We start from the raw sequence: 12,697 nt of genomic DNA, 5'->3' as shown, positions 1-12,697 counted from the left end.
TGCCCAGTGCCTCTTGGAGAAGCATTGATTCAGCGCACCAGTGGGTGACGGAGGTGGATGGCTGGGGGCTAGGCACAGGGGAGTAAGTCATTGGGGTGACCCAGGTGGCTGCTGGGGACATGGGAGGAAGAAAGCTTTTTCAGAAGGAGCCTACTGACTACTCAGGGCAGGACTGAGACCTGGAAGGTCTCTGTCTTTGGAGAGTGTTAATAGTTTTGCCAAGAGCATAATTTCTCTCATGAGTCAGCTGGCTTTGATATGTTGTTCCAGTTTTCCCTAGCCGTTTGCAAAATTCACTGCTATCATTTTAGTTAGGAGACTCCATTTTGAACAGAAAACACCCTCAATGGGTGTTTTTTTTCAATGGGAAAATCCATTGTTTTGCAAGGCACAACTCTGTACCAATGACCTACCTTTCATTATGAAGGCTTGGTATGTTTCCAGAATTCAGTTAGGGCTCACTCTTTCTTTTTTCTTTTTATTTTTTTTCTCTCTTCTTCCAAACTTTAATGCATCTACTTGTTTGAGAAAAGTATAAGTTTAAGAAGCATCAGGAGTCAAATTTCTCCTCCTTGACTACATTTCTACAGATTGTAAAACCTGGGGCCGATGAAAAACAAAACAGAAGGAATGAAGGCCGGCGTGGAACATAAAGTGAGCTGTCCAAGATTAAGTTTTAAAATTTCTCTTCATCTTTGGTTTTTTTTCCCAGACAGGGAATGGATCTTGTTGGGAACTTGGGCTGTGTGTTGCTGGTGGTGGTGGGGGTTGTGATGTTGAGTGGACTTTGGCTTGGGCCAACTCTTCTTACAAGGATACTTAGAAAACAAACCAGGGATGGAGACTAGAAAGCTGAACAAAGTTTTCTTGGCTTGGACCAAGGGCTTGAGTTTTTAAAAAAATTATTTATTTATTTTTATTTTATGTGTCTTGAGTGTTTTGCCTGCATGAATATCTGTGTACCATTTGCATGACTGGTGTCCATGGAAGCCAGAAGGGGGTATCAGATTTCCTGGAACTGGAGTTACAGACAGTTGTGAATTGTCGTGTGAGTGCTGGGAATTGAACCCCAGTCCTCTGGAAGAGAGGCCGGTGGTGTCCTTAGCTGCTGAGCCATCTCTCCAGCCCTGGAGCAGTGGTTTTGTTTGTTTGTTTTGTTTTGTTTTGTTTTTTGAGACAGGGTTTCTCTGTGTAGCCTTGGCTGTCCTAGACTCGCTTTGTAGACCAGACTGGCCTTGAATTTACAGTGATCCGCTTGCCTCTGCCTCCCCAGTGCTGGGATTAAAGGCGTACGCCACCACGCTCAGCTAGGACCAATGTTTATAAGTGACATTGAGACTCCCTTCCCAGGTGACTCTTATGTTACGTCAGTCAGTGGTTGCAGCTCTCACTGTATCCAGCTCTACTGTGCAGTTTCTGAACTTTCATTCCCCCACAAGGAGCTACACCCCTACTAGCAGCTGGTCTCCACCTCCTTCCTCCTGTGTCCCAGTCTCTGGCAAGTACTAATCTACTTTTCTGTCTCTGAGGACTTGACTGTTGTGGAAACTTCATTTGAATGGAATCATGGACCATGTGGCCTTTGTTACTGGCTTCTTCTACTTAGCACAGTGCTTTTCGTGATGGTTTCTGCACAGAGCCATTTTAGAACACACATGGAGAGGTTCTCATCGTAACAGTTCCTATGGGTCCTTCCCATGGTATGTGGGCTCTGCTGTGAGCTTGGCCTAGGACGATCAGAAGTTCAAGGCCAACCTTAGCACAATTGGGAGTTCAAGGCCAGCCCAGGATAGAGACCTAGCTCAACAAAAGAAACAAAACCTAAAGCCTCTTTCTGTATTAGTGCATTTTCAGCTCCCTCATTTAAAAATAATTGCAAATAACCTGTCATTTGTACATACACGGCTTTTTTTTTTAAAGCTAATTTTAAGTTAGCATGCAAACTAACTGGTTTCATTAGGGCATGTTCTTTTTTTTTATTATTAATTTATTCTTGTTACATCTCAATGGTTATCCCGTCCCTTGTATCCTCCCATCCCCCCCCCCCCATTTTCCCATTATTCCCCTCCCCTATGACTGTTCCTGAGGGGGATTACCTCCCCCTGTATATGCTCATAGGGTATCAAGTCTCTTCTTGGCAACCTGCTGTCCTTCCTCTGCGTGCCACCAGGTCTCCCCCTCCAGGGGACGTGGTCAAATGTGAGGCACCAGAGTATGTGAGAAAGTCATATCCCACTCTCCACTCAACTGTGGAGAATGTTCTGTCCATTGGCTAGATCTGGGTAGGGGTTTAAAGTTTACCGCCTGTATTGTCCTTGGCTGGTGCCTTAGTTTGAGTGGGACCCCTGGGCCCAAATCTGCCTATCATAATGTTCTACTTGTAGGTTTCTAGGACCCTCTGGATCCTTCTACTATGCTATTCTCCCATGCTTCTCTCATCTAGAGTCCCAATAGGATGTCCTCCCCTCTGTCCCAGTTTCCTGGTAGGTGAAGGCTTTCGCGGGACATGCCCCTTGGGCTGGTATGCAGATATAAGTGAGTATATACCATTTGATTCTTTCTGCTTCTGGGTTAACTCACTCATTATGATCATTTCTAGCTCAATCCATTTATCCACAAATTTTGGGAATTCCTTGTTTTTAATAGCTGAGTAGTATTCCATAGTGTATATGTACCACAGTTTCTTTATCCATTCTTCTACTGATGGACACTTAGGCTGTTTCCATGTTCTGGCTATTATGAATAAGGCTGCTATGAACATGGTTGAGCAAATTTTTTTGTTGTATGCTGGAGCATCTTCTGGGTATATTCCAAGGAGTGGAATAGCTGGGTCTTGAGGAAGCCAGCCCTATTTCCATTTTTCTGAGATAGCACCAGATAGATTTCCAAAGTGGCTGTACTAGTTTGCATTCCCACCAGCAATGAAGGAGTGTTCCTCTCTCCCCACATCCTCGCCAGCATGTGGTGTCGCTTGAATTTTTGATCTTAGCCATCCTGATGGGTGTAAGATGTTGTTTTGATTTGCATTTTAGGGCATGTTCTTAGTTGTTATTTTCCTCCTACCCACCACATTCCCCTGCCCTGCCCTTGCTGGTCCCCTTGGACCCAGCAGTCCCGTTTCTACTGTTGTGTGACATTGTGTGCATAATTTATTTCACAAATCTTCTGCTTCTTAGGCTTTTACATGAAACGGCCCTGCATCAAACGTCTGTGTTTTTGTTTTTGTTTTTGTTTTTTTGGCAGTTGTTTGAGTATCTGTGGAGCTGCTTCCCAGCGCTGAAATGCCTTTGTCTAAGTTGCTGCTGGCCGACTCTCCCGTATTTAAAATGTTTGGGAACAGAAGTGTTTCAGATCTTAGAAATGTTTAGATTTCGGAATACTTTCGTACGTGTGATGGATACTTCTGGGGGAGCCGCATCTCAACGTGAGGCTCATTTCTCTTTTATGCCCACTTGACGCACAAAGCCTGAGAAGTCACTTCACACAGCATTGTTCGTGTGCCTGTCCTTTACATGTGACCTGTTGCAGGTGGCCAGATGTAGAATTTTCTAGTTCTGCTGTCATGTGGACACACACAAGCCTTTGAATGCTGGAACACTTTGGAGTTTGGGTCTCCATGGTAGCGGTGCTAACCCTGCAGGATTGATGAAGATTTCATAGCTGGTAAAGTTGCCCATCCAGAAGGCGGTGGTGTGCAGCAGTTTCCTCTGAGTTGAAACATCTCATCCTGGAGGAGAGCGCCTTAAGACTCAGGAAGTGGATAACTCAAAAGTCTCAGGAAGTCCCTGAAGTTAAGAGATTCATAAAGTTGCTCCTTCCCTAAGGTTACAAAAGCAGGAAGAGGAGAGGGGACTGTGACCTGTGGTGTTGCCTGTAAGTGGTGCAGTGGGCTCCAGGGTTCCATGGAAAAGCTCCCTGGTGCTTTGTGCAGTGGGTGTCAGGTCCCAGGGAAAGCTTGTGTCCTGTGCCTCTGTGAAGAGGCCATTTGTTGCTGGGACAATTTATGATGATGCCACTGGAGGTGGTAGACACTGGAGTTCCTTCCCATGGTTCTTTGGAAGTGTTCTGGGTTTTGGTGTTCACCCCGATTAGCCTCACTTTTCTCAGTGTTTAGACTTGAATACCTTACACTTTTTAAAAAATACGTTTTCTTTCATTTTTTAAAAAAGATCCATTTATTTTTTATGTGTTTTGGTGTTTTGCCTGCATATATATATCTGTATGATGGTGCCAGATCCCCTTGAACTGGAGTTACAGGCAGTTGTGAGCTGCTGCTGTGTAGATGCCGGGAATTGAACTACTGTACCATCTCTCCAACTCCTCTCTTGGGCTTTTTAAAAACAGAGGGTGTCAGCTAGGGTAGCAGAATGATACATCTTTGTGACACCATTTTGCATCAGTAGTCACCTTGCTGAGTATTGATTTTGGACCACAGAGTCTGTATTAGTTTTGTGTTATTATAATGCGATACATGACACAGGCTACTGAAGAAGTAGCGGAAGTCCTGGTGTTTGGCTCTCAGCTCTGCAGGGTGGCCTTATTCTTGGTTCTTTAATGAAGGAAGCAAAGCACAGCAGGAATGTGCCTTAGAATGAACACACACAGCAGAAATACAGAGAGACTGAGACGCCCACAGTCCTCTCTAGGGTACACTCCCAATGATCCAAAAATCTCCCAATGGGCTCCGCTTCAAAGGTTTTACTCTCTCAGTAGCATACTCCTTGGTGTCAAGCCTTTACCATTTGGGCACTTTATTCAAACCGCAGCATGAACTCAAAGAAAATTCTGGTGTCCCTTTTCTGTGTTTTTCATCATCTCTTACTCTGTGGGTGTTCGTTCCTTCAATGTCTTGGTAGCAATGACCTTGGTTTTGCAGGATGGAACTCATTCTGCCCGCTGGCCCACACCTCATGTGCTCTGTAGCTGAAAAGCGTACTTTGACTAAACTCACACTGACCAGCTGGGCTAGCCTTGAAGCTGCTTGGCCACAGTGGCACTGGTGAATCTTCTTCGGTGGCGGTGGCTGTGTTTCCTGAGTGGCTGAGCACTCCTCCCATGGCTCCCAAGTGGTCATTTAGGAAACTTGGCATGTAGTGGCACAGTAACTTGGCTTTGTATTTTCTGACACCGTGTTTCCCACATTGAACCCTGGGGCTATTGTATTTTGAGAACTAGGAGAAGTTTGGATGTGGAGTTTATTGTTTCTGGATTTATAGAAACCACAAAAGGATGATCACTCTCCCACGTGACCACTCAGAGCTACAGCATGCAAACATACTAAGGAAGCAGCGTGAGCCCAGTGATCTGCAGAGACTGTTGTCATACACAGCCAACTGTCTTCCCTGGTTTTCTCCTTCAACAACAGAACGTGGCTCTTAGTAAGACTCATGGTTTGACTAATGAAGTTTCCATTTAGTATTTTGAGCTATATAGTTGCACTCAGAATTAATTTGTATCCTTTGAGTCACTCGGTGTTCTGTGGGTTGTAAATGCAATGCCTTTTGAATAGGCCTGGAGAGGGGTGATGGGTGCAGTAGTGGGTCCCTAGTCCAGATCCAGAAGTACAGTAGCTCCCTGATGTGTGCAGGTTCACTTTCCCCAGCTTTGAGCTCCATGAAGTTAATCATGGCCTACATATAAAATGAAAAATTCCAGAAGCAAAGAATACCTAAGTTTGACTTGTACGCCAACCACCCTGAGAAGTGTCATATCACATGCCTTTCTTCCTCTTCCCTTTAGGGCCCTTTTATTTTTGTTGTGGAGCAGTTTCTTCTTCAAATGTTTTCTCCTAGTAGAAAGCTCCTAAAACTCAGAAAGTTCTGAAGCAAAGCTAGTTAAGACTCAGGAAGTAAACAACCCGGAAGTCTCAGTAAGTCCATGAAACTGACCAGATTCACAAGGCCCCAAGATTATGTAAGCAGTAAGGACTCCAAAGGAGAGGAGACTCTTACTTGTCATCTGCTTTTAAGTTTTTAAAAAAATGTATTTCTTTATTATGTATACAGTGTTCCGCCTGCATGTACACCCACAGGCCAGAAGAGGGCACCAGATCTCATTATAGATGGTTGTGAGCCGCCATGTGGTTGCTGGGAGTTTTACTCAGGACCTTTGGAAGAGCAGCCAATGCTCTTAACCTCTGAGCCATCTCTCCAGCCCTGCCTTTAAGTTGTGTAAATGACTTCAGCATCTAGCTTTTGTGAGTGGCATCTTAACTGGGGTGGGCTTTTTGACAGTGTAGTTGCTCTTGAGCAATCCCTGTTCCTGTAAGTATCCCTTATCCATAGTCCTGTAAGTAACCCCAATAAAACTCATTGGTTCACCAAGTTGAACTTTGGCGCTATTGTTATTTTGGTCTGTTATTGTTTCCCTATTTGGGGTGAGTGGACGTTTGTTAATGTCTACCCAGGAATAATGTCATGCAGATCCTTTGTCTACTGTACCTACAGCATGTATGCTGGCAATTTCATTACAGTTTTTAAATTTCTATTTATTTTCAGTTATTATTTTTCTTTTCTTAAAATTTATTTTTGTTATATATGAGTGTGTGCATGGATAACGTATGTGCATGTGTGTGTGATGCATGTATGCATTGTCTAGATCGTGTGTGCGCGCGCGCATGCGCATGTCTAAATCAAAGGACAGTTTTCTGAAGTCAGTTCCCTTCTGTTTTTGTATGGATCCCAGGATCTAGCTCAGTTGTCAGATTTGCAGAACTCACTCGTTAGATTTACATGGCAACTGCTTTGACCCTCTGAGCCATTTCCCCAACTGTTAGTTATTTTAAATCTTACTATGCCTGCTCACTAAATTAAACTTTGTCAAATGTAGGTGTGTACTGGAAAAAAGCAGTATTTATAGGGTTCATTACTGTCTGTGATTTCAGGCATCCGGGGGTGGGGTCATGGAATGCGTTAGCATGCCTTCATCAGAGCTCTGCCTTAGAATGGTGAATCCAAGTCCAACGGGAGCTGTTGGGTTTCTGAGAATGGGAGTGCTCACAGGAATGTGATGTTTTCCTCTGTCTGTGTGGTCCTCAGGACTCAGTGCCACAGCGTGGTGAGTGGTCGATGATGGCACTGTGTGTTTAAAAGAAAAGATTTAAAGATTTATATTTTTTGTGTGTGAATGTTTACTATATGTCTGTGCACTACATATGTGCCTGGGGCCCACAGAGGTCAGAAAAGTGCACAGATCCCCCAGAGTTGGAGTTAACAGAGAGCTGTTAGATTTTTTTTCTTTTTTCTTTTTGGCTTTTTGAGACAGGGTCTCTCTCTGTAGCCTTGACTGTCCTGGACTCACTTTGTAGACCAGGCTGGTCTCGAACTCAAGAGATCCGCCTGCCTCTGCCTCCCAGATACTGGGATTAAAGGCATGTGCCACCACCGCCTGGCTGAGCTGTTAGCTTTTATGTGATGCTGGGAACCAAGTGCAGGTCTTCTGCGAGAGCACCAAGTGCTGAGGCACCCCTGCAACCCTACTTAGTTGTTCTTACACAGAAGGGTTTGTTATTTGTATTGCTCATGAGAAGGGTCCATACTCACAAGAAGATAGATACCCAGGGCAGCAGAGGAAGCATCAGCTTTGCCTCGGAGAACAAGGGGAGGGAAACAAGCAAAAGGAATGTTTCTTGGGTTGTCTCAGGAAGGACAAGGCCGTATAGGGGAGAGTTAGAGCTGGGGCTAGGGTTAGGATTAGATGGTATAGGGGAGAGTTAGGGCTAGGGATTAGGCATTAGGATTAGGTGGTGTAGGCAAGAGTTAAGGTTAGGGTTAGGACTAGGGTTAGGCAGTGGAGGGGAGAGTTAGGACTGACCTGGATTGGTCTGGTATCTTGGGGACCCTTGGGTGTCCCTAGTTGTCTGGTTGCTGGTGCTTAGCTTCAGAGGTAATTGCTGGTGTGAGTTTGGCAGGCAATGGCTTGAGGCAGAGTTCGGGTACCCTGGGAAAGGTCTATGAGCCAGACCTGGGCTGCCCCAAATATTTGCCTGCTCCTGAAGGGGATGGTTTCCATAGTCATTGGAGTCTCACTTGTCACGTATCAAAACTAGAAGACAGAGTCTGGGAAGCTAGCCCCTTCTGTAAATTCCTTGTTGAAGACCTCAGTTCAGTCTGCACTAACCCATATTAAAAAACAAAAACAAACAAACAACAAAAGGAAACAGCCAAAAAACTAAAATGAAAAAGATGCACATGGTGGTTCATTCCTGTAATCACAGTGCTGGGAAGTGAAGAAGGCAGGTAGACCCCTGGTGCTCTCTGGGTAGCTTAGCTTAGCATAAGTGGCAAGCTCTGGGCCAACAAGAGACTCTAGCCCAGTAGGTGGATGGCATCCCTGAGGGTGACAACTTGAGGTCATCCTTTGGCTTCCACATACTTACCTTTATAAGGTGAACATACATCGCACGCGCACGCGCACGCACGCACGCGCACACACACACACAAACACACACACAAAGAAATTGTACAGAATGCATGGAAGCTATGTTAACTGTCCCTCACTGAGAGGAAGGCCATGTCTCCAAGATCCTGTTGGTGGCTTCTGTGCCCGTGTGTCCATTATCATTGAATTGTAGAGTGCCCTCACCCCCAGGACCGACCCGAACAGTACTGTGAAATGGCTCCAGTGGGAGAGGTTTCTGGTTTGACAGGCTCTCCTGATCACACTATTGTGAGTTACAAGGTAGAGCTTGAAATTCTCTGATGCTTCTCCTGCTCCTCATATTTTTGGTCATTTCTTCAGTCCTTTGCTATAGCTTTGTTTTGCTTGCCAATTAAAAATTCATTTAAATAGTGGCACATTTTCTTATCTTGGAAGGTTCTGGAATACAGTATCAAGATGCCCAGGGTTTGCTTATCATTAGTGCTATACTGTGTAGTTGATAGCCATTCACCACATCTGGCTATTGCATGAAAATTTAGAGACGTTACATTTAGATTACAAAGTGAGTCTCTCAATTGTACCAGCCATGGAGCTTGGTGGCCACGTGTTTGGAGGGCACCTCACTGGGCCTACAGACGCAGGGCATCTATCTCCTATTTATTGTGGACAGCCCCTCTGCATGTGTTTGCCCCACCATTTCAGCCACTTGTGGCTGCTGAGAGCCTACTGTGTGCGTGTGGGTTTCTGCTCTGCCGACCCCAGGAAACACCAAACACCTTCAGTGCAGAGGCATCGTTGCCTTCTCGAGAGCTAATTGTTCAGGACCTTGCTCTTTGCCTCCTTGTTTTGTGGAACCTTTGGCATGAGATGAAGGTGAGCAGGGCCAGGCTCAGTGGGATGAGAAAGGGTGTGGCCAGCAGGGCCCAAGGGAGCTGGGCATGTACACAGACAGATGCGTGGAGGGCAATGGGCAGTGCTGCTGGAGCAGGTTAGCCGACCCACCGCATGGCTGCTTTGTGGTGCCTGACACGAGAGGACATGCTAATGCTGGGAGAGTGGACAGGTTGAGAAGGAGATTTCATAAAGACCTAGCAGCGGAATGGCAGATCACACCATTGTTTCTTTTCTTTTCTTTTTCTTTTTATTTTTTTAATGTATTTGTTCTTACTCCCCGCAAGAAGGTTACACTGTGTAGCCCTGGCTGGCCTGGAACTTGTTACGTAGACCAGGTTAACCTTGAAATCACAGAGATCCAGGTGCCTCAGCCTCCCAAATGGTAGGATTAAACATGGTCACTACACATGCCCAGCTAGTCAACCTTTCCCTCCACCCCCAAAGACAGGGTAGACCAGGCTGGCCTTGAACTCAGAAATTTGTCTGTCTCTGCTCCCCAGTGCTGTAATTAAAGATACGGACCACCTCTGTCCCCGTCAACATTCTTTTTAAACATTTTTTTCAACTTTTTTTTTTTTTTTTTTTTTAAACAGGCATCTTGGTGTGAAGTGATGCCACAGTGGGCTTGATTTTTGTGGTGGTTGTTGTTTTATTTCATGTGCAGTGGTGTTTTGCCTGCATGTATGTCTGTGTGAGAGCGCTGGAGCCTCTGGAACTGGAGCCGCCAGTGCACTTAACCGCCGAGCCATCTCTCCAGCCCTGTCGAGAGTGGTTTTGATTTGCATTTCTCTGGTAGGTAGTGCTGTGAACGTCTTCTTCTCTTGTGATTGTGTACATTTTTGTTGTCTGTTGCAGTTACGAGGTTTGAACTATCGGCCTAGTCCGTGCCAGTCACACATTCCACCAACTGAGCCCAGCCCCAGTCACCAGCCAGTCACTGTTTTTTCCCTGAGGAATGGCTGTCCCAGCCTCTTACCTGGTTTTTACCTGAGTGAGCTACTTACTTACTTATTTATTTATCATTCTTATTGCAAGAGTTTCATTTATTTAAAAAAAAAAAAAACAGCCTCACTTTAGAAGACTTAGCATCATTTTCCATTTGAGGTTGGTAGGGGGATACATGGAGGCTTAGCATCCTCCCTTTCCTGCCCCTCCCCACCGTTCCTTTGGTATCAAAACTGGTTTGTTGGTGTAACATGTAGCAGGCTAATGCCTGAAGTTAATAAGAGGAAACTGAGGCAGAGTCAGGTAGGGGATGGGAGACTTGGTAACGGTAGTCTATGTTGCTTTTCTGTTTCCTTAAAACTTCTTCCCAAATAGGAGGAGTTATTGAAGATCTTGTTTGTGTGAACTGTGTGATTCAGCTTTTCCACTGTTGGGCTCTTATTTTAATAACGGCTTTCTGTGAGTCACATGCCAGAAAACAGCACTTTAAGGAACACAGCCCAGTGTTCTTTAGCGTGTGCACAGTCCTAAAACGGACACCATAATCAATTTTAGAGTGTTGTCATTGCCCCTTGAAGAAACCTTGTGCCCATTGCAGTTGTAGCTTTCCCAGGGCAGCAGCTGTGTGTGCTGTGGGCCCCGAGAGCTCATTTTTTTCCCTGATATTTCATATAAATAGAATCATTTCCATACATGGCTTTCTGTGGTTGATTTCTTTCATGCAGTACAGTGTTTTCAAGGTTCATTCATGTCCCGTGAGTGTCAGCACTTTGTTCCTTTCAGAAGTAAGACAAGTTTTTATTCTAGGCTAGCTTTAAGTTCACAGAAGTATAAAGTCGGGGCTCAGTTGGCTTAGTCAGTCAGATACAAAGACCCGAATTCCACTCCTAGAACCATGTAATAATGTGGGGCATGGCGGTACGTACTTGTACTCCCTGGGCCAGGGAGGTGGAGTCCGGAGGATCCCTGGAGTTCAGGAGATGGTGTAGATGGTAATGCGGTTGCTACACGAGCGTGGGTACCAGCAAGCGTGGGTACCAGAATTTGAGTTCTGTTCCATACATAACGGCCAGGCACAGTGCTGCGGGCCTACAGCAGGGAGGGCAGCGAGGCAGGAAGAACTCCAGAGCTTGCTGGCTTGCTAGTCTTGCAACTGGAGAGACCTTGGGGGGAAAAAAGGTAATAATAAATAATAATGTGGAGGTCAGTAGAGGACAGCATCTACTACCAACTTCTGGCTTCCGCATGTGCACACGAGAGTCTGTATATCCATCTATGCATGCGTAGACATGCACACACACACACACACACACACAGAGGTGGGCTGTGCCTGAGGAATGACAGCTAGAGTTAACTTAGCCTCCATGTGTATGCTCACCTAAACCACATGTGTTCATGCACATGTATGTGTATGCATGTGCATGCACCCACACAAGTGTAGATAGTAAAGAGGGTGCTTGTGCCCCACACCTCATTTCCTTACTAGCATCTTCGAGTACAGTGGTTTTCTCAAACAAATGTGGCTGTACCGTACTGACAGTGGTTCTCCTTTTATTCCTTGGGCCATGGCATTGTGTTTGACTGTCCTGTCTCTTTAGGCTGCTCTTAACTGTGACAGTGTCTCACAGTTGACTTGGGTGATGAACTTGGCAGCTTTGAAGGGCTTGTCAGTGTTTGACGGGACACCTTATAGCTGGAGTTGGTCTGATTTTTTTTTCCTGGTTTCTTGGAAATTATGTTTTAGCGGGGCTGGGGGGGCAGGGGGAGGCGGGGCCACTGTCTTAGTTATTGTTCTATTGCTGTGATGAGGCACAATGATCAGGGCAACTCTTGGGTGCAGTTTCAGAGTCTTAGTCCATTATCATAGCAGGAAGCATTGAAACAGTCAGGCAGGCATGGGGCTGAGAGCTTTACATCCTGATCCGCAGGTAGCAGGCAGCAGGGCCGGCAGGGGAGAGGGAGAGAAGGGGAGAAGAGAGATAGACAGAAACAGAGGAGAGAGAGAGATAGACAGAGACATACAGAGAGGAGAGAGAGACAGAGAGAGGGGGCGAGAGAGAGGGAAAGGGGGGTTTGGGCCTGGTGTGGAATTTTAAAAGCTCAAGCCCACCCCCCAGTGGCTTCACCTCTTCCAACAAGGCCACACCTCCTCCAACAAGGCCATCTCTCTTAATCCTTCCTAAACAGTTCCACTCCCTGGTTACAAAGCGTTCAAGGATGTGAGCTTGTGGGCGTCATCCTCATTCAAACCACTACACACAGGGTTTCTCATTGCTGTCCTCAGCACGTCACACCAGAGTGCCTGCTGCGGAGGACACATTGCGATCATTCGGATCGTCACCCATATTTCTTTCTTATAATGCAACAGTTATCAGTTGTGTTACCAGACCACAGTTCATCTGTTCACACATTGATGGGCGTCTGGGTTGCTTCTGCTTGGCTGTTTGGGACACTGGCCTGATAAATGTCATGGACATCT

This window comes from Acomys russatus, chromosome 3 (genome assembly GCF_903995435.1).
Source record: "Acomys russatus chromosome 3, mAcoRus1.1, whole genome shotgun sequence".
In the NCBI taxonomy this organism is placed as follows: domain Eukaryota; kingdom Metazoa; phylum Chordata; class Mammalia; order Rodentia; family Muridae; genus Acomys; species Acomys russatus.
This window is presented reverse-complemented; position numbering follows the sequence as displayed.